At 45.1% G+C, this 25,382-nt stretch overlaps 1 pseudogene across 1 annotated transcript; it reads left to right on the top strand.

Moving 5' to 3' along the window:
• Window positions 1–8,778: 8,778 nt before the first annotated feature.
• LOC105538576 lies at window positions 8,779–9,863 on the top strand (annotated as a pseudogene). The gene has a single exon (XR_001005934.1). The product of XR_001005934.1 is annotated as a 40S ribosomal protein S24 pseudogene (transcript).
• Window positions 9,864–25,382: the final 15,519 nt, after the last annotated feature.

Raw genomic sequence — 25,382 nt, forward strand, 5'->3', positions numbered from 1 at the left:
TTTTTTTTTTTTTTTTTTTGAGATGGAATCTTGCTCTGTCTCCCAGGCTGGAATGTAGCGGCGTGCTCTCAGCTCACTGCAAAATCTGCTTGAACCCTCCTGGGTTCAATCGATTCTCCTGCCTCAGCTTCCCAAGTAGCTGGGACTACGTGTGCGTGCCACCATGCCTGGCTAATTTTTCTATTTTTAATAGAGACGTTTCATCATGTTGGCCAGGCTGTTCTCAAACTCCTGACCTCAAGTGATCCACCTGCCTTGGTCTCCCAAAGTGCTGGGATTACAGGCGTGAGCCACCATGCCCGACCTCAGTCATCTTTTTATCCTCCACACCTGGCAAGTTCTAGGCACACTGTGGTTCCATACAAGTTCGTCGAATAAACAGGAGACAGACAGAAAGTGGGAACTCTAGAAGTAGAGAAGATTCCAGAAATTGTGGATATTTCCCAGAGACTATGGCCAAATACTTCAGTCTTGCCAGAGTTTCTCTATCTCAACTCAAACCTTATGTGTGGGCCCAGGTGCAGTGGCTCACACCTGTAATCCCAACATGTGAGGAGGCTGAGGTGGGCGGATCACTTAAGGCCAGGAGTTTGAGACCAGCCTGGCCAACACGGTGAAACTCCATCTCTACAAAAATACAAAAATGAGCCAGGCGTGGTGGTGTGTACCTGTAGCCCCAGCTACTCAGGGGCTGAGGCACAAGCATTGCCTGAACCCAGGAGGCAGATGTTGCAGTGAGCTAAGATTATGCCACTGCACATTAGCCTGGGCAATAAAGCAAAACTGTCTCAAAAACAAACAAAAACAAAAACAAAAACAAAACAAAACAAAAAAAACCTTATGTGTGGGCCTTGTTACAGAATTAATGTTTATATGGACAATATGTACACGGGTGTATGTTAACAGCATGAGTCATCCACGAGATTTTAGCAAAGTCCATTTAGAAAGCTCAATGCTTTGGACATCCCCTTGCTTTGCTACCTCTGTCCTCAGAAGGAGGCTTCATTCTTCTATGTAACCAGCAAATCCTTTATGCAGAGATGTACACAACACACTCCTACCCTTGGCTATGACACCTTGAAAGGCTCCTCTTGGTGGCCCCTGGTGCTCATTTCAGAGTAGTTCAAATGAAGGTGATCAGCTTTCACGCCAGTCATTCTACAAATCACTCCTCTTATGACCAAGCTTTCTAAATGCTTTACTGAATTATTACTTAAAGAAATGTGCACATAGGCCGGGCGCAGTGGCTCATGCCTATAATCCTAGCACTTTGGGAGGCTGAGGCAGGCTGATCACGAGGTCAGGAGATCGACACCATCCTGGCTAACACAGTGAAACCCCGTCTCTACTGAACATACAAAAAAAAAAAAAAATAGTCGGGCGTGGTGGCAGGTGCCTGTAGTCCCAGCTACTCGGGAGGGTGAGGCAAGAGAATGGTGTGAACCTGGGAGGCGGAGCTTGCAGTGAGCGAGATTGCACCACTGCACTGCAGCCTGGGCAACAGAGCAAGACTCCGTCTCAAAAAAAAAAAAAAAACACAAATGTGCACATATAAGAGGTCAACACAGTAAATTTTCTTACAAAGTGAACATACTGGCCAGGCGCAGTGGCTCATGCCTGTCATTGCAGCACTCTGGGAGGCTGAGGTGAGCAGATTGCTTGAGCCCAGGAGCTCAAGACCAGCCTGGGCACATAATGAGATCCCCATCTCTACAAAAAATAAATAAATAAATAAATAAGTAGGCAATAGTGGTGGCACATGCCTGTAGTCCCAGCTACTCGGGAGGCTGAGGTGGGAGGACTGCTTAAGCCCAGGAAGCAGAGGCTGCAGTGAGCCATGATGGTGCCACTGTGCTCCAGCCTGGGTGACAGAGCAAGATCCTGCCTCAAAAAAAAAAAAAAAACTGAACATCTCCATATTACCAACACCCAATTCAAGAAAAAGAACATTACAGCCCCTTCCAGAATATTCCTGGGGTCTCTTCCATCTCTACTAACCCCTGACAACCAACAGCCTCCACCAATTCCACCTGACATTGTACTTTATGAAAGCAGCAGTTCTCAGATGGGGGCTATTTTGCCCCCTGGGGACATTAGGCAACATCCAGAGACACAGGGGTTGTCTCTACTTGAGGGGAGTTGTGTTACTGCATCCAGTGAGTCCAGAGATGCCGCTCAACATCCTAGAATGTACAGGGAACCCACACACATACAACAGAGAAATTGCTGAGCCAAAATGTCAGCCGGGTCGCAGCTGAAACCCTGACATACACAGAATCACACAGTATCTGCTCTTTTGTGCTCGGGATCTCTTTCATTCTAATCATTTCATAGGAAACAGAAATGTCATTTGGAGGCAGGTAGAGTCCAAAACAAAGAAAATCCAGTTTTGTTTTGTTTTTTTAATCAGCCTGGTACCTTTAGAGCTAGGATTTGGTTTCCATTCTTTCTGTCTCGTATTCAAGTGATTTTTCTTCAAATGGCATCTGCTGGGCTCAAGACCCCGAGATCCCCACAAAGCTGAGATTCACATGGGAATTTTGTACACACACACCCACACGTGTATACACTGCCATTTACATGCAGACATCCACCCACAGATACACACATCCGGAGACCAAGACAGAAAGCAAAGTCCACCATAAAAGCACAGTCCCCCCAACAGGAGAAATGTACCATTCACTCCAGGGAGGCACCTATTTGTTTAATTCAGCCTCTGACAGTCAGGCTGTTGCCAAGCCCAGCTCTGCAAGTCTTCCCCATCTAGGAAAGAGAGATGGATTTTTTCTTTACTCAAGAATATAGATCTAAAAACAAAAACAAAAAACAAATACTTCTGCATCTCAGAGCAGGCTCTACCTCCTGAGCTACACATATTGATCAGCATTTTATTGTCAATTTTCTTTTATTTGAACTGGAAAAAAATATAATCTAATTATGTTCTTACTGACAGTTGGGAATCAGTCACACTAAATCCAATTCTCTGTGTTCGCATGATTAAGGTGTTTAATTTGGGGGGCAACAAAGCAAAAGCATTGGTCGTGTTTTAATATAATTAGTACAGAATATATCTAAGGGGTTCAAGTATCACTGTAGCAAGAAGCTCATTCTGCAGTAAAAGAGGGATTGAGTTAGGGTGGTTCATGGCTGCATCATTTTATCAATGTCTCTTCAAGAGTCCGTGGAATGTGGAATGGAAAAGACTGAAATAGTCCAAGTCTTGGCTAAGCTTCTATAAAGTGGTGTGAGGAGCTGATAAAATAACCTGGTCTTTAAAGACATCCCACACTGTAGTTCTCTAAGCTACAGATTCTCAGATTTTTCTATTTTATAAACCAGTAAAAATATTTTTTTAATTTGAGAACCAACATAAGGTTGCTATTTTTTTTTCTTTTTGGTAAGAAGGAACTTTTTTAAACTACCAGTTTCTCACACACACACACACACACACAGAAATTCCACCATGATCAGTCAGAATAGGTTAGGTTTTGCTGCAATAACAAACAACTCCTAAATCTTGGTAACTTCAAACAACAGAAGTTGTTTTTCGCACTCATGCTACATCTGCAGGGAGGTGTGAGGTGCTCTGTTTCCCATCAAACTCACCCTAAGACTAACGCTAATGGGGTCTGCACTACCTCAAGTATCACCAACCAGGGAACAGAGGGAGAAGAATGCTAGAGAGCCCTATACTAGGAATTAAATGCTCCAGGATAGAAGTCTTACACTGCACCTCTGCCCCCAGCCTGTTGGCCAGTACTAGCCACATCCCCTCCCCTACCACACTGCAATGCATGAAGACAGGAGAACTGGATACATTACAAATTTCTACTCCATGGCATTTCATAAAAGAGAAAAAATTATGCAAATACAAAAATTTTTTAACAGAATAGAATATACACAATTTCAGAATAAAGAACAATCCTCCAAAAAGGACAAGTAGGTGGTCTTTCATCAACGGGCACATTTCTGTGACATTTTCTGGTTTTCCATTTTATCCTTGACTCATGAACATTTTATACAGATGGTCCAAAGAACACCATTTAGGGACCAGTGCTCTAATCAGGTGATGAAAACGGCCCCAAGAACAGAGAGCAGTCTCCTTAGCAAAGACCCAGCAGGGCCAGGGTGACCACGTTCTCACCATCAATGCACAGACATCCACCTGCAGCATCCTCACATCCTGACATCAAACAGTGGCTCTTTATAGCTTGATTCTAATGCCCTCTCTTTGATCTTCATCATCACTGTAAAGCTCTCTGGCCCCAAGATCTAACATCGCCACTCTAGCTACATCCTGCAACTGTTCACCTATCCTGCCTCCTCATCCCTCTAAACTTCTCTTTACAACCTCATGTTTCCTTCTTATTTTACCTTCCTGCTCAGCCTGGACCTCACAGTCACCTTCTTCTTGTAATGTGCTCCTAAACTTGTTCTTCCCTGCCTTCAACCACACCCACCTGGAAAATCTCCACACCCCATTGATGACTTGCCTTGCAACTGTCCAAGGGCTGCTGAATGATAGTGGAAAGAACCACCACATGGATCTGGTAGTTCCACTAAATAATCTCACCATCTCATATGGACTTACTTCAAAAGAAAATTCCCTTGGGCATTTTCTAACACTATTTTTTAAGATTATAATGTTATCTAGGTGATAGGATTCATAAGTCTCAGCCTTTTTCTTCCCCTGCTCAATAAAGTGTCAACTTGGTCTCTGCCCTTTTAAAACAATTCTGATTCTCCAATGTACCTACCTTGTCTCCCAAACCTTATCAGAATGAATCATGGAGAAAAATGTTCTCAGGGTGGGAGAGACTACGTGTTCAACATTCACTTCAGGAGTCTAGAATAGTGGTGGTGAGGGATGAAACTAGCTGAAGAACTTTAGGAGAAAGGGCTAAGTGCAGAGGAAATGGGAGAACAGGTGATAGTGAAAGATTTTGGAGATGAACTCATGAATAGAAGGAAGAAATGTCTTCTGAGGTAGTAAAGTGAGAACTCCACCAGTTTTGAGATATTAGTGAATAGGAGAAGCCAAGAAATTTAAAAATAAGTGTAGAAAAGTTCTTTGTGGATATCTTTTAAGTTTTTCAAGAGCCTTGGGCAAAGAGTGGAATGAGTATTTGCATTGGGATTCTTTGAATCTGGGGTGCTCTGAGGCTGAATCACATAGGATGTAGCTGTCATAGGATTACACTTGAGCATATACAAATAAAAGTAGACATAGATTAACACAAGTAGATATAGACCAATACAATCTAAATTAATAATTTTAAATAAACTGGGTGGATGAAGTTTTGCTGTAATCAATTTACTGATGTCGTATATAATAGCTGAAAGACATATTGGAATGACATATTTTACTTGATTTGATTCTTTATATTTAAAGCATAACAGACTGTCATTTAGGTCATTATAGTTGTCATTATTTTTCCTATTTAATAGTAAACTTAATTAATTATTTTGATTTGATAATCATTTTGGGTTGAACCTCAAAATACAATAGTGAAAAATTGAAAAGAATTGGTGTCAGCCGGGCACTGTGGCTCACGCCTGTAATCCCAGCACTTTGAGAGCTGAGGTGGGCAGATCACTTGAGGCCAGGAAATTGGAGGCCAGCCTGGCCAACCTGGAGAAATCTCATCTCTACCAAAATACAAAAAATTAGCTCGGCATGGTGGTACATGCCTATAGTCCCAGCTACTTGGGAGGCTGAGGCAGGAGAATCACTTGAACCCGGGAGGTGGAGGTCGCAGTGAGCCAAGGTTGCATCATTGCACTGCAGCCTGGGTGAAAGAACAAGACTCTGTCTTGGAAAAAAAATGGTTTAACAAAAAAAGTGTTTATTATTGTTTTATTTCGTTTAATACTAAATGTTGTAAATTGGTATGAACGAAAAGAAAACTCAAGCAACGTATCATTCCTAAGCATGAATCTGTGAACACTGACAGCTTTGACTCTATTACTATTGTGTGATATTTCAACTCTCCCACCATTTTTTCTCTTTTAAATTGCTTCAAAATTTTTTGTTTCTATGTGGCACATATACACTATGGAATACTATGCAGCCATAAAAAAGGATGAGCTCATGTCCTTTGTAGGGACATGGATGTAGCTGGAAACCATCATTCTTAGCAAACTATCGCAAGAACAGAAAACCAAGCACTGCATATTCTCACTCATAGGTGGGAATTGAACAATGAGATTACTTGGACACAGGAAGGGGAACATCACACACCGGGGTCCATTGTGGGGAGCGGGGAGAGGGGAGCGATAGCATTAGGAGATATACCTAATGTAAATGACGAGTTAATGGGTGCAGCACACCAACATGGCACATGTATACATATGTAACAAACCTGCACATTGTGCACATGTACCCTAGAACTTAAAGTATAATAATAAAAAAGATTTAAAAAATAATAATAATCTCACCATCCAACTCTAGGGTAGACTTCACTTCTCTTCAGCAATATTTTTAAGCATCACAAATAAATTCCGAACCATATTTGCTATAGTAATTGACTTTAAACCTCTTCCGTATCTGAAAGCCCCCCAAACCCATCCCTAGGGGTTTCAGAGCCCACTCAGAGTTGAGTTCTCTCAATTCACTTCCACCTCACCCCTAGATCACTCTATCTTGACCCTCTTCCTCTGCCTTTCCCATCTTATAAAGAGAAGCATCCTTCTCCTTTTCCCAAGCTACCTTCTCCACTTGTGCCTCATTTGAAACCTCCCTTTATCACCTGTTCCCTTGGAACTCCTATGACTCGCCACCTTCACTCATCATTCGACTCATAAATATTTTGCACCATGTATGTGCCAGGCGTTTAACATATAATCATGCTTAAGTCTCCACATGCTAACAAAAAATACCTTGATTATCCCTGCTATGCCCTCAAGTCATTACCCTCTCTGCTCCTTTCCTGTGTTCCCAAACTTTGTTGATCTTCATCAATCCCTCTGATGCAGATGACTCTGAAGTTTGCATCCTATTAAGTTGGTTCAAAAGTAATTGCAGTTTTTGCTGTTAAAATTAACGGCAAAAATAGCAATTATTTTTGCACCACCTAATATCTTTTCTCCTCCTACCAAACTTTGTCCCTGAACCATCTCATCACCTGTAACTACCTCCTCCATGCAGTTGATTCCCACATCTGTATTACTCTACTTAAAGTCCATTCCCCACCTTTCTCGGCTAGAACAGCAGAAACCCACTTAGAATTCATGCCACCAGTTCCCCACCACCACCACCACCACCACCATCATCACACTGCCATTGTTAGCAAAACCATTTCTTGAGTGGAGCGCAAAGATTTTTAATGATCTCCCACTCCCCAGAAAGATAACTTCCGACTCAGCCTAGAAGTAAAGATCCTCCAGATATGGCCTCAACCACCCTCCAACCGATGTCCCCAATGCATCCTTTTGATGCCCCCTTCAGTGAAGTTAAAATGGAATGTGTGTTTTTCTTTTCACATACTCCTGGTGTTTTCCCACGAATACAATTTCACCTTTTGAATATTTTCAAGGATTCTCCATGCTACACAGAGTGAAATCCAAACTCCCCATCAGGACCCCAGTTTTCCCAAACCCTCTTTGCACTTTTCTGCCTCCATGCTTTTCCTTGGGTCATCCTCTTCTCTAAGATAACCTTGTGTATTACTCTAGGTTCTCCAGAGAAAGAGCACAGAGATAGAGATAGAGCTATATACATAGAGAGAGACAGATTGATTTGTTGTTAAGGGATGGCTCACATGGTTATGGGGGTTAAGGAGTCCTGGGGTCTGCAGTCAGCAAGCTGGAGACCCAGGACAGCCATGATATAGTTCCAACTCGAGTCCACATCTAAAGTCAGGAGAAGACTGATGTCCCAGCTTAAATATAACCAGGTAAAGAGAGCAAATTCTCTGTTACTCTACCTTTTGGATGACTGGATGAGGTTCACCCACACTGGGGAGGACAATCTGCTTTATTCAGTCTACCAATTAAATGTTATCCTCATCCAGAATACCCTTAGAGACACACCCAGAATAAAGTGTAGCCAAGTATCTGGACACCGCGTAACCCAGTCTAATTGATACATAAAATTAACCACCATGCCTTGCTTCTACTCCCTCCCCATTACTGCATGTCCAAATACTTCCCTTCTTTCAAGGCTTAGTTCAAATGTTACCTCTTAACTAAGCCCTCCCTGCTAACCCCAAATATTAATAGAAGTGGTTCCTCCTTTCTCTAATGTCTCAAAATACATTATGTGTTTCTCTTTTACAGTATTTATTACAAACTCCCTTATAAATCAAGACAGTGATTCCCAAATCATCAAAAGAGTATACAAGAAGTCTTCTTTGAATGTGAAATATCTCATGGAATATAGCACATGGCCTCTTCATGAAGAAACTACTGGGAGAGAAAAAGACAAGATGGAAGAGGCCAGGGTAAGGGGGTTAGTAGAAAGTACAATGAGACTGGGCACGGTGACTCACGCCTGTATTCCCAGCACTCTAGGAGGCCAAGGCCAGCAGATCATGAGGTCAGGAGATCGAGACCATTCTGGCTAACACAGTGAAACCCCGTCTCTACTAAAAATACAAAAAAACTTAGCCAGGCATGGTGGCGGGTGCCTGTAGTCCCAGCTACTCAGGAGGCTGAGGCAGGAGAATGGCGTGAACCCAGGAGGCAGAGCTTGCAGGGAGCCAAGATCACGCCACTGTGCTCAAGCCTGGGTGACAGAGTGAGACTACATCTCAAAAAAAAAAAGAAAGCACAATGAAATAAGTCAGTGGATGGGTGCCTATAATTTCTAAGGGAAATAGAGTGTAATCCAAAAATTTTATAGCCAGCTAAATTATCCACCAATCAAAATAGGCAAAAGACACTATGACATGTTCAACAACTTAGAGAATACAGTACTTCTGAGCTTTTTTAATAAAAGCCTTCATAATAAAATTTAGTCAGCCAAGAAATTAAAAAATAAGCAACTTGTGAATTGAATGACCATGACAAAAGGCTACTGATGAGAGGTGAATCCATTTAAAAATAGGACTATGATTACAGAACAGAAAGAAAAGGTGGTCAACCTTAACAACATAAAACAAGCTAGAAATAACTAGTTTCCAGAGGTAATGGGAGGGATTGTAGGAAGTAGATGTGCTAATGCCCTTTACTAAGTCAATCAGCTCTAAAATTGAAACATGTGGTTTTAAATACATAACCTCTTGTTTATTTTCCTCCCTAACTACCCAAGGATCAACTACCATGATGAATGACACAGTAACTATCTGGACCAGGAAGTTAATGACCAACCAACCACTCCAGAGGAAACAAATGGTCACCAATGTCCTTCATCCCGGGAAGGCAACAAAATGTACAGGACCACAATGGCCGTTATCTTCATATGAATATTTGGACTCAGAACCCATTTTGGTGGTGGTTAAACAATGGGCTTTGGCATGCTATCTGGTTTGGATTATGCAAAGAAAAATGAATTCAAACATAGACTTGCAAGACATGGCTGGCATGAGAAGAAGACGACCTCAAGAAAACAGCAAAAGGAATGCAAGGGCAGAATGAAGTCAAGAGACTACAAAGGCCAACGTCAGTGCTGACAAAAAGCAAAAGCAGTAAAGATTTCACAATGACTTTATCTGCAGTGACTGTACAAATTTTTCATGAGAGGCCCAATCAACTGTAAAGACTTTTACATATATATATATATATAAAAACCTTAATATTTTTCATCACCTTTGATTTCTTAGATGTTCTAGAAACTGATTTTTGGTGAGGAAAAACTACATTTATCTGAGTTGACCAGTTCCTTCCATTTCACTTCCATTTCTTTTTCTTCAGATAAATTTACATTCAATTTGCTACTTCTTGTTTTTAAAACCTCATTTTGTGTGATTAGAAGTGTCTGTTGAAGTCTCTAGCCACCTTTGTGCATAGCAAGGAATGCTGTTCACTTAATATTAAGGAGGTTTATTTCTTGGGGTCATGAGATTTGGGGTGATTTCTCTCCCTTTTTGTACTTTTCTGTGTTCATTAATTTTTTTGAGACAATGTCAACAATGTCCTTAATATTAATATTTGGACTCAGAACACATCTTGGTGATGGTTAAACCACCATCAGCCACACTGGAGTGGAGTGATACAATCTCAGCTCACCAAACCTCCACCTCCCAGGCTCAAGCAATTCTCCTGCCTCAGCCTTCCCCGTAGCTGGGATTACAGGCACACACCACTACCGCCTGGCTAATTTTTGTATTTTTAGTAGAGACGGGGTTTCACCATGTTGGCCAGGCTAGTCTTTAACTCCTGACCTCAAATGATTCACCCGCCTCGACCTCCCAAACTGCTAGGATTACAGGCGTGAGACACTGCGCCCAGCCCTTCATGTATAAAATTTTTAAAAACACATCATTTAAAATAATCAAATCATTCTTTTCTAATCATAGTACCTATGATACTTTGTATCATAGGTATCCAAATACTCACCTATTTTCTCTTAGGTGATGACAAACTTGTTGAAATGTCATTTCATTTTGTGGTTCCAGCCCCAGGGATTCTGATTCTGATTCTAAAGGGTCTGTATGCAGAGTGAGCAAGCATCCCAGATGATTCTCTTACAGGTGTTATAAGGGCAGGAGTTTGAGATATCCTGATGCAAAAGAAAGAACCCTCAAGGAAGTTGACTGTACATGTATTTTCCTTCCTAGCACAGGAAATGACAGAAAGATTATCCAATCAGTACCACTCATAGCACTGATTATATGTCTATGAGGAATTCAGAAATGGTTTGAACAAGGCTGAAGACCTAAAAAGAGGCTCTTCTCTCAGATACCAAGTCCCCATCTCATGTATGGTTGAGTTAGTAGAAACAGGACGATGCTTCTTCCTCCAACATTAGTATCCCATGGTTTTTGTTCAGTAGATGAAGCACCTCCATCCCCAACATCTCCAAGTTCAATCCCAGGTTCCTCACATATACTTTTTTTTTTTCTTTTTTTGAGATGGAGTCTCACTGTGTCACCCAGGCTGGAGTGTAGCACAGTGGCACAACCTCAGCTCACTGCAACCTCCACCTCCCAGGTTCAAGAGATTCTCCTGCCTCAGCCTCCCGAGCAGCTGGGATTACAGGCACGCACCATCATGCCCAGCTAATTTTTGTATTTTTAGTAGAGACAGGGTTTCACCATGTTGGCCAGGCTGGTCTCAAACTCCCAGCCTCAAGTGATGTGCCCACCTCAGCCTCTCAAGTGCTAAGATAACAGGTATGAGCCACCGTGCCCAGTCTCCTCAGTTCCACATTTACAGAGGATCTGATCACACCCCCTCCGCAGAAGTCAGAATGGCCCCCACGTGGTGTTAAATGGGAGTGAAATCTTGAGTTCAATCAACTGAGGGTGACACAGAAACATTTCCTCCAAAATGCTTTTGGCAGCTCTGCTCATCCATAACCTGGCTCCATTTCAGGGCAAGACCTCCACTTAAGCTGCACTGGCTTCGACTAGAGTAAATCACATGAACTCATGGCAAACACAACTGAAGGGCAAAAAGATTCTTTTTTAAATGATTTTTGTCTCCCACTTATCAACACACGCTGGCCTCCCTAGAGCCTGACTCCATTCAGCACCTGTTCCACTGAGCACCCACTGAAAGCTCAGCTCACGAGCTGAGATGACCGAGACATCAAGGAGTTTACAATCCAGGGGAAAAACAGACCTGAATACAAGTGATGACAACACAAGACGGAGTCAAAGAGACCAACTTGAAGTTTCAGCAGAATAACACCAAAGACGAGTTCCCAACCCAGTTCCCAGAGCCAGAGCCAGAACCAGAGCCAGGCTGGCTGCAAGAGAATCAGCTGGGAACTTTTGCAAACATAGGTCCTAGCTGAGCCCCTAATCATCAGACTGTCTGGGAGTGAGCTCCAGGAATTGGTTTATTTAATAAGCACCCACACACACATGATTCTGATGTTCCTAAGGGTTGTAGAAACATGGAACTATGGAAAACACTAAAAAAAAAAGGCACTAAAAGAAACCTATAAATATTCAGTACTGTCCCAGGCATCATGAGGACACTCCTATTTCCAATATTTAGACTAACCTGCAAGGAAAGCATTCATTCATGACAATGGGCTTTATTGGGATCAGAGCCAGCCCTGGGAATGCTTGAACCCTGCCCAGAAGGTCACCCCCTCCTCCCCACAGGAGGGGGCTAACATTAAGGAGCAGCGGCCAGACGGGAAATGGAGCACCCTTTTATTATGAGACCACAGTGAGAGACTTTTTTTTTTTTGAGTCTCGCTCTTGCCACCCAGGCTGGCGTGCAGTGGTGCGATCTCAGCTCACTGCAACTTCCGCCTTCCGGGTTCAAGGGATTCTCCTGCCTCAGTCTCCAAAGTAGATGGGACTATAGGTGTGCGCCACGACGCCCAGCTAATTTTTGTATTTTGAATAGAGACGGGGTTTCACCATGTTGGTCAGGATGGTCTTGATCTTTTGACCTCGTGATCTGCCCACCTTGGCCTCCCAAAGTGCTGGGATGACAGGCGTGAGCCACCGTGCCTAGCCTGAGACTTTCAAGTAAAGCCACGATGGACCACAGAGCTTAGACATCAGGGCTAACATGGAATCTCTGTCATTAAATCTTCAGATCTTATTATCTTTGCTCAAAGAAAAAAATTATCACAATTGACATTTTGAGGATAAGACATCTGAATGTCAACTTGATCTTAGAGGATATTAAGAAATTACTGGTAATTTTATTAGGTATGACAATGATCCTGTAAAAAATGCCCTCGTGTTTTTAGAGGGAAAGTAAATTATGTAGGGGTGAACATCATGATGCAATTACATAACCACTGTAAACTATTTTTAAAACACTTCAGAAAAACAAATGGAGTAAATATTGCAAACCTTAATAGTTTTTAAACCTATGTGATGGATGTATGATAGCTCATTAAACTACTCTCTCTACTTTAATGTATACTGAAAATTTTTCATAAAAAATTAAAAAAAAAAAAAAAAAAACCTGGCCAGGCACAGCAGCTCATGCCCGTAATCCCAGCACTTTGGGAGACCGAGGTGGCTTGAGCCCAGGAGTTTGACATGAGCCTGTGCAACATGGTGAAACCTCATCTTTACAAAAAAATGGAAAAAATTAGTCGGGCATGGTGGTGTGTCCCTGTAGTCCCAACTACACAGGAGGCTGAGGTGGGAGGATCACCTGAGCCCACAAGGTCAAGGCTGCAGTGAGCCAAGGTCACACCACTGCACTCCAGCCTGGGCGAAAGAGTTAGACCCTGTCTCAAACAACCAAGCAAGCAAACAAAAACCCTCTTGATCCCATTTCCAAAAAAAATGATTTTTTTGAGATCTTACCATCTCCTGGCTTGGTGCAGAGTGCAGGAAATCAAGACAAAATACGGCACACCAGGAATGGGGAGGGAGGGAAGCATGGGGGAGGCTAACACTGCGGACTCCCCCAGCTCAGTCGACCCATGCACCTTGCTTCATGGAAGAAAGGAACGGAAGATGAATCATGCCTTTAACACACAGTGACCTTCCTCACTAGTAAATGTGCCTCCAAAAGTGTCCAAGAACTCAGCACCAGAGCCAGGTTGGCTGCATGAGAATCACCTGGGAGCTTTTGCAAACATAGGTCCCTACTGGGTCCAAATGTATTCATCTCTCGGAGAGGAGGAGAGAGGCAGAACAAGGAAAAGGATGGGTAGAAACCAGCCTTGTGCACAGGAGGAGGCTGGGATTCCTCCTGCACATTTAGTGCAATGCATCCTATTTTACAAGGTCACGGAAGCTCAGAGAGGTAAACCTGCCCAGGTTCTCACAGCTTGTGACTGGCAGAACCCGCCCAAATCTCTGTCTCTAGAGATATTTCCACTTGCTTCAACTCTGGAGCTTTGTTGTAAAGATGATGGATCGCACTCACCACTCACTTCTGTTTACAGATACTGCCTAAGGTCCCTTGTGAATATTTAGGTCAGGGCTGGGGGGTTTTTTTGTTTTTTTGAGTTGTTTGTTTGTTTCTTGGTTTTTTTACAAAGCAATCTTGTAGAAAGAACCCAAAGTGGCTCCCCCATTTAAGACCCTGTAAACAGGGAGTCCAGAGTCTGGAGTCCTGGTCTGGTTTCCACACCTTCCCTAGATTTCCCTGTGTGTAAAATGCAACAACAATCTTTGACAAATTGCCTCCCCCAGGGGAGAGATAGAGGAAGTGTTAACTTTGCCTTTTTTTTTTTTCCCCAGACAGACCCTGTCTCTGTCACCTAGGCTGGAGTGCAGCGGTGCCATCTCGGCTCACTGCAACCTCTGCCTCCTGAGTTCAAACGATTCTTGTGCCTCAGCCTCCCAAGTAGCTGGGACTACAGACGGACACCACCACACCTGGCTAATTTTTGTATTTGTAGTAGAGACGGGGTTTCACATATTGGCCAGGCTGGTATCGAACTCCTGATGTCAAGTGATCAGCCCACCTCGGCCTCTCAAACTGCTAGGATTACAGGCATGAGTCACCATGCCCAGCCACTTTGCTAGTTTTTTTAATAGACAGCTTTGAGGTCCAGTATGATTTCACAGATTAGGAAACATGACAGGCAAAGAAAAATAATTTGCATTCAAATAGTAGAATGCTTTCATTCTCAAAGAGCTCTCACCTGCCATCTAATCTTGTCTTCCTAGAAGTCCTGGGAGAGAAGCAGATGTGGTTTCCAATCCCACTTTCCAGAAGAGGAGACCGAGGCAGAGGCTTTGCAGACACACAGAGGACATGTGAGGACAGGTGAAGGTCATGGTCATTGTCAGCCCCCACCCCCAACTTGACATTCCCGGATCTGGTGGACTTCCAGCCAGACGAGACAGAAGGACTGGATCACTCAACTCTGCCATGGGTGCCAGGACCCAATTTTCCCCTAACTTGGTCACATCCTGTCTGGGATCTCCAACTACTACCCATCCCACAAGTCTCAGCTAAAACAGCAGTTCCACTGGGAGCATTTTTCTGAGCCTCCAGGATTGGGTCAGGCCCTCTCCATGGTTCTCTGACCTTCCCCTACTTCAGAACTTAGGACCTGTATGTCACTATTTGTTCAAACACGTGTCTTTCCTATGCTCTCCACGTTATCTGCAGCATCTGCCAAGAATAATAACAAATGGTAAAACCTAATCTCTATTGAGTGTCGATGATGCACTTTTAATGTGACATCTTCTTTAATCCTCACTATATCTGCAAGAGTAGAAGCTATTAATAGCCAATTTTCATATAAGAAAATCAAAGCACAGTTTCTATAACTTACCCAAGCAGCTAGCTGGGAGGCAGCTCATTTTGAGCCCAGGGAATCATATTCCAGAGACCGTGTTCTCAATTACTAGAGCAGGCACCTCCCCAGAATCTAGTAGGTGGTTCACGAGTCTTTGTGGAATAAATGAGCAGACGTACAAGCAGATGGATGGATACGTAGGTGGATGGATAGACAGATGGGTGGATGGATAGATGGGTAGGCGGGCAGGTGGATGAATGAATGGATGGTTGAGTCGAGTCAGTGAAGAGATGGTTGAGTGGGTGGAGGGATAGATAAATGGATGGATGGGTGGGTGGACAGATGGGTAGATGAGTGAATGGGTGGATAGATGCATGGGTGAGTGGATGGATAGATGGGTTGGTGGGTGGAGGGATAGATAAATGGATGGATTGATGGATGGGTGGAGAGATGGGTAGATGAGTGAATGGGTGGATAGATGCATGGGTGAGTGGATGGATAGATGGGTTGGTGGGTGGATAGATGGGTAAGTGGTGGGAAGATGGAAGTAAGGAAGGAAGAAAGGAAGGAAGGAAGGAAGGAAGGAAGGAAGGAAGGAAGGAAGGACAGAACAGATGAACAGATGGACTTGAGCATTTATTCGGAGTCCTCCAAAGAACTGAATGACTTCCCTAGGGTGCTCATCACCTGCAGGTAGCTGGGCAAGGGGACTTGCCTCTAGGTGGGCAAGGGAACTTGCCTCTGTAATCTTCATGATTATGGGTAGTGCTCAGCCTTAGTCACCACTCTCAGAACACTTTATTGACTAGGAAAGCCAAAACTGGCATTGATAACTAATGCAAATTACTGCTATAACTAATAGCAGATGAGGAGTTGATGACAGCTGGGCAACCAATAATCAATAACTTGGCTGTGTCATGTTACTGCCATGCTGGACAGGTACAGCCAGGGGTTCCTTAATCCCTCCATCACATTAAGGATGCTTATCGAGCCTTCCCTAACCATGGGGACAGGGATCTTATCCAATACTTGCAGTTCACCCCAAAAAGCTCACCCTCTTCCTTCCACCTGCACATGACCTTCAGCTCAAAGACATTTCCAGTCCTCCAGGTCATCCTTCTTCCAGCCTTTGAATTAACCTTGATGACTGCCTGCCCATTAGGTATCTTCACCTTTCATCACACCTTTCATCCTTTTCCAACGCTTTCCTTCAATCCAGCCCTCCCTAAACACTGGAACTGTTGTTGACAAAATTCAGAACAAGCTGGGTGAGGGAGCAGGTGGGAAGCAGGATGAGGTACTGGGGGAAAATTCTAAGCAATCTCAAACACAGAAAAGAAACTGAACAGGTAAGAGAGAGGCAGTCAAGAGAAGAGGTGTTAATTTTGCATAATTGAAGCTAAAGAAGATCAGAGGGGCATGGAAGACCACAAGGTAAATACGATATGGACCCCTTTTTAAAAAAGTATAAACATCCACCCTTTCCTACTGACAGCTGTGCTTCAAATATTGCTAAGGTCTTTACTAAAGGCAAGTCAGAAAAACTGGGTATTTTATGCCATACAGTAAGAAGGCCCATAGGCAAGTACGTTCCTAACACGATCTTCTAGGATAACCCCTGGGATTCTGGTTACACCTGTCCTAAAGTTGTCTCTCACTCCTGCTGTTGGAGAACTACAGTGAGAGAAGAACGATAGTGAAGTGGTTAAGAGTGTGCACCCAGCGACCAGCCAGGTGCCTTCAAACCATCACCATCTAATACTGAGCAAGTTACATAATGTTCCTGAGCCTCAATTTTCTCATCTGTGAAATGGGTATGACTTCATTCATTAATCAAATTCTAGGTAAGTAAATGCTAAACACCAGAGACACAGGTGAGAATCAGGAACAGGCATGGCCCTGGCCCTCCTGGTGACCAGTCTTGAAGGGGAAGGATCACACACACAGAACCAGGAAGCTGTAGCTGAGCTAGTGTCTACCACAGAGAGGCACCTGGTGTTATGACAGCAGATAACAGGGGGTTGCTATGACTGAGTCATTGCGGCCAGGTGTCCCTGAGGATGTGGGGACTCCACTGTCAGATGAGACCATAACCAGGTGAAGAGGCAGGGAGAAGGAAAATCTTCCCAGGCAGAAAGAGCAGGATGTGCAAAGGCCCTGTGGCAGGCAAGAGCAAAAGAAGTGCAAGAGCCTGAAAGGAGCCAGAGAGAGCAAGTGAACATGTGGATAATCACAGCACCCACCTCGTACAAGACTTGCAAGAAATTGAGACCCGTCTGTAACAGATTCAGCAAATGACTAAATAGAAATTATCTCCTAAGAGCACACGATGAGGCTCCTTGGTGGTATTTCCCACATGATGCTTCCAGGGACTCAGAGGCCAAGTTCAACATGCCTTAAAACAACTTCCAAGCCAGCTGGACACACATACACCCTCAGGCTCAGGATACCCGGGACAGAGTCCTGGATACTTGAAGTCGTGATAAGTATCCAGAACGACACAGAATTCCAGCCAGGCGTGATGGCTCATGCCTGTAATCCCAGCACTTTGGGAGGCCGGGGCAGGTGGATCACCTGAGGTCAGGAGTTCAAGACCAGCCTGGCCAAAATGGTGAAACTCCCTCTCTAATAAGAATACAAAAAAAAATTAGCCAGTGTGTTGGTGGGTGTCTGTAGTCCCAGCTACTCAGGAGGCTGAGGCAGGAGAATCACTTGAATCCGGGAGGCGGAGACTGCAGTGAATCAAGATTGCACTATTGCACTCCAGGCTGGGCAACAAAAGTGAAATTATCTTTCAAAAAAGAAAGAAAAAAAAGAATGACATGGAATTTGCTAAAGGGGGAGAAAGGGCTTTCTTCCAAAGCTGGGCCTGGTTTCTACAGTCTTTCAGATGAAAATTAAGCAGCTCTCTGCAAGCACCTGAGAGGAGAACCCTTGCCCTGATGAATCAGGCACACCGGCAGATCCAAGACAATTGGCTGCGTGCATGGGAACAAGCTTACGGTGGAAATGCAGTGCTGTATTTGTTTGGGGTGGTTTAATTACCAGGAGGGAGTAGCTTCTAAAGCAGCATTCAGAGGTGGCTGTTGCCTGGGTTTTCTGGAAGGGGGAGGCGGTGAGGATGAGGGCTTCCGTTTCATCTGCAGGCCCCTTGCAGAAGGAGCTGGGGAAAGCTTTGCAGCCATCTGCACACTGTTTGCCATCTTGTCTGGCTGGGCAGCCGAGCTCCAGATGGGGGCGGATGGGACAGCTCTTGACACCGTATTTGGAGAGAGATGGCAGGGAAGTCAGCCCCCATGGAGAAGACAGGAGCAGGCAGGTGCTGGACAGTGCTGCCCAGGCCCCTGGGGCTGAAGTGTCCAACCCCACAGCCTCTAGAGGCCACTAAAGCAGCCCGAGAGGATCTTCTCTGTCCATCTCCATCCTGGCACCTACAGACACTTGGAGAGAGTCCTTCACATGGTAGCTCACAAATGCACACTGATAACCCCCCCACAGGGCTGTCATACACAGCAACTGAAAAGACAGGATGCCAGTTAAACCTGAATTTCAGATAAACTACAAATCATTTTTTAGGGTAAGTAGGTCCCAAATATTGCATGGGATATATCTGCACCAAAAAAAAAAAAAAAATGGTTAATGAGAAATTCAGGTTTAATTGGACCTCCTATATTTTACCTGGCAAGCCTAACTCTGCATAAACACAACCTCCAGCTTGGAAATTCAGAGAAGCCATGCCCATGCTCACACACATGCACAAACCCATATGCCTTACAGAGTCAAGGGCAGTGATGAGGGTCCCCACCCTTGCACACTTCCCTGTCCTCTGTCTGGGATTACACTAAACAGGGGGTCACCTGGCATCCAGGTCTAAGCTGGGCTTGGAGACGTCCTAATGAAGCAAGATGGTGACCTGCACCTCCCCAGCTCAGCCGGGGCTGCAGCCAGGCCCAGCTTCTAGTCTTGGGCCTAGAACACACAGCACAGCCCCAGACCTTGGCAAGAATGCTTCATCTTAAAGTTCAGGACCTATTAGAAGCCCCACTTCTTTCCTCTGCTTCTGCTGCCATTACCCCAGTCTCTGACCCTGCCACTCAATCACTCTAGAAACACAGCAGGTACTGGGGTGACTCTGGGCTCAGCACAAAAGACATTGCCCCTGTTAAAGCCACAGTCTAGCAATGACAGTCAATACTGTATCAGCGACAGCCCTGCCCCACAGGTGCTGACTGAGCAAGGGGCCGGCGCTGTGAATGTGCTCTCAACAGTGATCTCACTGAACCCTCACAGCAGCTCTGGGATGCAGACAGTAGCATCACATTATCCCCATTTCACTTATGAGAAAACTGAGGCCTGAAGAAGGCAGACGCAGGCCTCGGGATTTGCAATAACATTGCCAGGAATGTTTGAGAAGGCAAACTTCTCCAGAGTGAGGCAGTCTGCCAGAGCTCAGAAGCCAGAGTCCCTGTCAGCAGGGGCTGGGGGCACTGTGGGGTGGGGGCAGGCAAGTGGGTAGGGGCTGGACCCCCCACAGGACACCAGGGTGCAGACTGGTCTGAGTAAAAGAAAGAGAGGCGGTCGTGCCATCATCTGCAGAAGATGATGTCCACATAGGACAGTATCATGTGAGTCCTCGGGGAGCCGGATGACTGGATGGAATTTAGCACAGGATGCAAATTTAGCACAGACCTCCCCTCTGACCTAGACAGCCCACCTCCAGGAACATCTCACAGAAACGCAGGCACAGAGCACCAAGTGATGTGTGCGAGGAAATTCATCAGAACACCGTCTGCGACTGCGAAAAGGCAGAAACCATCCAAAGACGTATCGGTGCAGGGCTGGTTAAGTGAAGTATGGTGCATCCACCCATCGGAATAACTGCCGGGAGAAGAAGGTGGTGCCCAGGTTCCAACGTGAGACAACGTCAAAGACATGCTGCCTGAAAAGCAGGCTTTTCCAAAGAATAAACATAGCATTATTCCATTTTTATTTTTTAGAAAAGGTTACAATAAACACTTAAGTGCAAATACATGTGCTTGTGTGCAGAGAGGAAAAAGGTGTGGACAAGAACAGAAAACCAAACACCGCATATTCTCACTCATAAGTGGGAGTTGAACAATGAGAACACATGGACACAGGGAGGGGAACATCACACACCAGGGCCTGTCATGGGGTGGGGGACAAGGGGAGGGAGAGCATTAGGCCAAATACCCAATGCATGCAGGGCATAAAACCTAGATGACGGGTTGATAGGCGCAGGAAACCACCATGGCACATGTATACCTATGTAACAGACCTGCACATTCTGCACATGTATCCCAGAACTTAAAATAAAAAATAAAAGAAAAAGGTGTGGAAAAGTATATCCCAACCCTTCCCAGTGTTACCTCTGAGAAGCAAGACCAAGAAAAGCAAAACAAAGGCAAGTTTTGTTTTTTGTTTCCTATATAAATTCTTTGTTGTTTTTTTGGTTTTTGTTTTGTTTTGTTTTGTTTTGTTTTTTGGAGATACAGTCTCGCTCTATTACCCAGGCTGGAGTCCAGGGACACAATCTCGGCTCACTGCAACCTCCTCCTCACTACAACCTGCTCCTTCTGGGTTCAAGTGATTCTCTTGCCTCCGCCTCCCAAATAACTAGGATTACAGGCATGCACCACCAAGCCCAGCTAAGTTTTGTATTTTTTGTAGACACAGGGTTTCACCACGTTGGCCAAGCTGGTCTCAAACTCCTGGCCCGCCCGCCTCGGCCTCCAAAAGTGCTGGGATTGTAGCTGTGAGCCACCACAGCTGGTCTGCATTGCTTGAATTCTTTACAAATGAACAAATAAAAATTTGTATTTTTAATAAGCAGAACAAAAACTAAGAAGTTAGACTCAGACCACAGGACCCACCCGTCTGGCCTAATTGCAAGAGTTCAAGGCAGGAAAGGCAGAAGGCAGGGGCTTACCCCTCCATCAGGAAAACATAGAACAGAGTCAAAAAAAAAAAAAACCATAAATGGATCAGTCAAGAGGGCTGTGGATGTCCCCTCCCAGGCACCCACACCTTGCAATTTAAGTCGACAGGCTTTCAAGTCACAGAGTCTTCCTCCCCAGAGACCAGCAAGGACACAAGCCCTGGCCAGGCCCCCTCCAGGAGGGTGGTCAGAGGGACAAGGTGGGGTGCACAGTCAGGGGTGGCAGGAGGAAAGGCAGACACGAAGCCAAGGAAACCAGGGCACCCCATGCTTCCCGAAGACCATGAGAACAGGCGCTACACAGAGCCCCTACGTACCTGTTTCTACAACACCCTGAACACAAGGAAAAGGAAAACAAGGAAAATACACAGAGCCCAGCCTCACCTGGAGCAGGCTGAATGAGTGTGACTTTGTCTTCACATCCTTTGGAACTGGAAATCTGAGCTTCCTCTTCTGTGCCTTCAAGGTCCTGGCTGCTGTCCCACAGCTCCCTTCTCTTCCCTCCCCCTCTTCTCCTAACTTTTTTTTTTTTTTTTTTTTTTTTTTTCTCTTCTCCTAACTTTTTTTTTTTTTTTTTTTTTTTTTTGAGATGGAGTCTTGCTCTGTCACCCAGGCTGGAGTGCAGTGGCTCAATCTCAGCTCACTGCAACCTCCACTTCCTGAGTTCAAACAATTCTCCTGGCTCAGCTTCCCGAGTAGCTGGGATTACAGGTGTCCACACCACACCCGGCTAATTATTGTATTTTTAGTAGAGACAGGCTTTCACCATGTTGGCCAGGCTGGTCTCGAACTCCTGACCTCAGGTGATCTGCCCACCTCGGCCTCCCAAAGTGCTTTGATTACAGGTGTGAGCCACCGTACCCAGCCCTCTTGTCCTAACTCTGCCATCTCTTTGCAGTCTCTCCCACGCAGCTTCTCCTGGGCCTGCCCTGCCCCCTTCCAGAGCTGCACTCTCAGACCACCCCACCACACCCTGCACCCCCCCACCTCACACCCACCCCCGGCCCCTGCCCCGGGGCTCTGATCCTCAGCTGGTGAGGTCTAGAGGGTCAGAGGGAGCCAGACTCCTTAGAGAAGCTAAGGCAGGAGCCCTGTGCTAGGCTGTGGGTAACCTGCCCCCTTCCAGCTGGGGCCGAATAGAAGGGGAAAGGCTGTCCCCAGAATACAGGGCTCTCAGAGGCCCCCGGGATCTGTGCTGATAGTCAGGAGGACTGTCACCTCAGCACAGTTGCCTGCAAGGAGGACTGTGCAGGAAGCTGCATGTTGCTCAGAGAACAAAAAAAGGAAATTAAATGCACCATCTGGTTATTAGCAAGAGCTTTTGAGGCAGACACTTAAATATGCATGCCTAGACATTATAAAACTTGGGGGAAATGTTAATTTCAATAACACCAGTTCTTGCGCTTGCAGAAACCATGCTTTTCTCTCCCTTCCTAGTCATTTGGGGGTTCCATCCCTCAGAGTGGCAGCGCCAACACAGCCGACCTCACTGGGTTTTGTAAGCTGTGCAAGGTGAGATCCCAAGCCCTTGCCTGGACACCCATCTTAGGAAAATGCTTAGAACAGGGCAACAAGTTGCCATTTCCTCCCTCCTTTCTCTTCCCCATACAAAATCAGAAAGCACTCGCCCCAGTGCCCAGCCACAGTGGTGAGGAAACCCCACTCAAAATCCTGGGCGGTGCCCCTGATACCAAAGACCTGCAAAACTGGGACTGGCCTGCTGCACCCCTAGCCCAGAGTTGTGTACATTTCAAGGGTGGCTAGACTCACCGTCCCCTGGGACGTCAGGGTGCTACAAAGTCCTCTTAACCTAAGACTCTTAGGGTACAAGGATCAGCAATTTTTTTCTTTCTCTTGAGGGCCAGATGGTAAAGAGTTCAGCTTTGCAGGCCATAGAGTCTCGGTCCCAACTATTCAACTCTCCATTGCAGCGGGAAAACAGCCATAGACAGTATGCACTGAAATGGGTGTGGCCATGTTCCAATAAAACTTTATTTGCATGAACAGCAGGGGGCTGGTCCTGACCTGTGGGCTGTAGCCTGTCTCCTCTGCTACAGCATGATCTCCAAGGATCGATACATCTTGTAGACCAGCACCTGGCACAGAGGAGCTGCTCAGATACTTGGAGAAAGAATGGAGAAGGCAAACAGCCCCCAGTATGCAGAGGTAAGGGTCTCCCAGCAGCACCATCCTTTGCCATCTCATGCCGAGGGACACGGCCACAGCAGGGCTCTCCACCAAGGTTGGGTTCTCCTCCGAGGAAATGTGATAACGGGACAGCAAGCATCGTGGAAGGACAGGGGCTTCGGAGTCCCACAAACCACAGTTTGCAAGACCAGGAGCATCCTGCACACATCCTGGGTAGGTGCTGGAGCATCTTGACTTACAGTGAATCTTTTCCCCCTGTTCCCCCAACTGGCCTCCATTAAACTTCCAGCAACAATGTGGTGTATGTACACAATGGAATACTACTTAGCCTTCAAAAAGAAGGAAATCCTACCATTTGAGACAACATGGATGAGCCTGGAGAATATTATGTTAAGTGAAATAAACCAGGCACAGAACGACAAATACCACACGATCTCACTTACATGTGGAATCTTAAAAAGTTGAATTCGGCCAGGCATGGTGGCTTATACCTGTAATCCCAGCACTTTGGGAGGCTGAGGCCAGCAGATTGCTTGAGCCCGGGAATTCGAGACCAGCCTGCACAACATAGCAAGACCCCATCTCTACAAAAAATACAAAAATCAGTGGAGCGTGATGGTGCACACCTGTAGTCCCAGATACTCAGGAGGCCAAGGTGGGAGGATTGATTGAGCTTGGGAGGTCAAGGCTGCAGTGAGCCAAGATCACACTCCTGCACTACAGCCTGGGCAACAGAATGAGATTGTCTCAAAAAAAAAGAGAAGAAAAGAAAGAAAAGAAAAAGAAAAAAGTTGAATTCATAGAAGCAGAGCAGAATGATGGTTGCCGGCGGGGGGGAAGCGGGCAGATGTCCATCAAAGGACACAGAATGTCATTTTTAGAGAGGAAGAGTAAGTTCAAGAGATCCATGGGACAACATGGTACCTATAGTTAATAACAACATATCAGACACTTAGAAATCACTAAGAGAGTAGATTTTTTAAGTGTTCTCACCACAAAAAAAATAAGTCTGGGAGGTGATGTTATTTAGCTTGATTTAACCATTTCATAATGTATACATATTTCAATCACATCATGTTGTATACCCTTTTGTACATAATTTTTGTCAGTTAAACAACTCCAAAAAAGAAGATATTCTCTTTACCAAAGTAATTATTAAAAATGAAATCCAGATTTTTTTTTTTTTTTTGAGACATAGTCTTGTTCTGTTACCCAGGCTGGCTAGAGTGCAGCAGCACGATCTCAGCTCACTGCAACCTCTGCCTCCCGGGTTCAAAGTATTCTCCTGCCTCAGCTTCCCAAGTAGCTGGGATTACAGGTGTGTGCCAATTTCTGTATTTTTAGTAGAGACAGTTTCGCCATGTTGACCAGGCTGGTCTCGAACTCCCGACCTTAGGTAATCAGCCAGCCTTGGCCTCCAAAAGTGCTGGATTTACAGGTGTGAGCCACTGTGCCCGGCCAGAATATAAAAGATTATTTAATTCAACGAAAACATTAAAACATAGATTATTTCTATAAGTGGTCATTGTTCTAACATGTTTTGGTCAAAACAGTCTCCTTACCTAGCTACAATTAAACAGTTAATTGACATTTGATTGGATTTTGATAAAGTTTTCAAATCATGATCGACTTTTCCAATGTACAGTAAAATGTGTTTGAAAATATTTCATAAAAATTAATATTTAAAAATGGTCAGGCATGGTGGCTCATGCCTATAATCCCAGCACTTTGGGAGGCCAAGGTGGGCAGATCACATGAGGTCAGGCGTTTGAGACCAGCCTGGCCAAACCTCATCTCTACTAAAAAAACAAAAATTAGTAGGGCGTGGTGGCACACACCTGCATTCCCAGCTACACGGGAGGCTGAGGTAGGAGAATCCCTTGAACCTAGGAGGTGGGTTCCCCAGGCTTAGAGCAAAACCCCCATCTTGTCTGTCTCCACTCTCATCCCAGGCAATCGCAGTCATTTCCATAGCCTCAACCACCATCTACCTGG

The sequence above is a fragment of the Mandrillus leucophaeus genome, unplaced genomic scaffold, assembly GCF_000951045.1.
Source record: "Mandrillus leucophaeus isolate KB7577 unplaced genomic scaffold, Mleu.le_1.0 Scaffold195, whole genome shotgun sequence".
Classification (NCBI taxonomy): Eukaryota; Metazoa; Chordata; class Mammalia; order Primates; family Cercopithecidae; genus Mandrillus; species Mandrillus leucophaeus.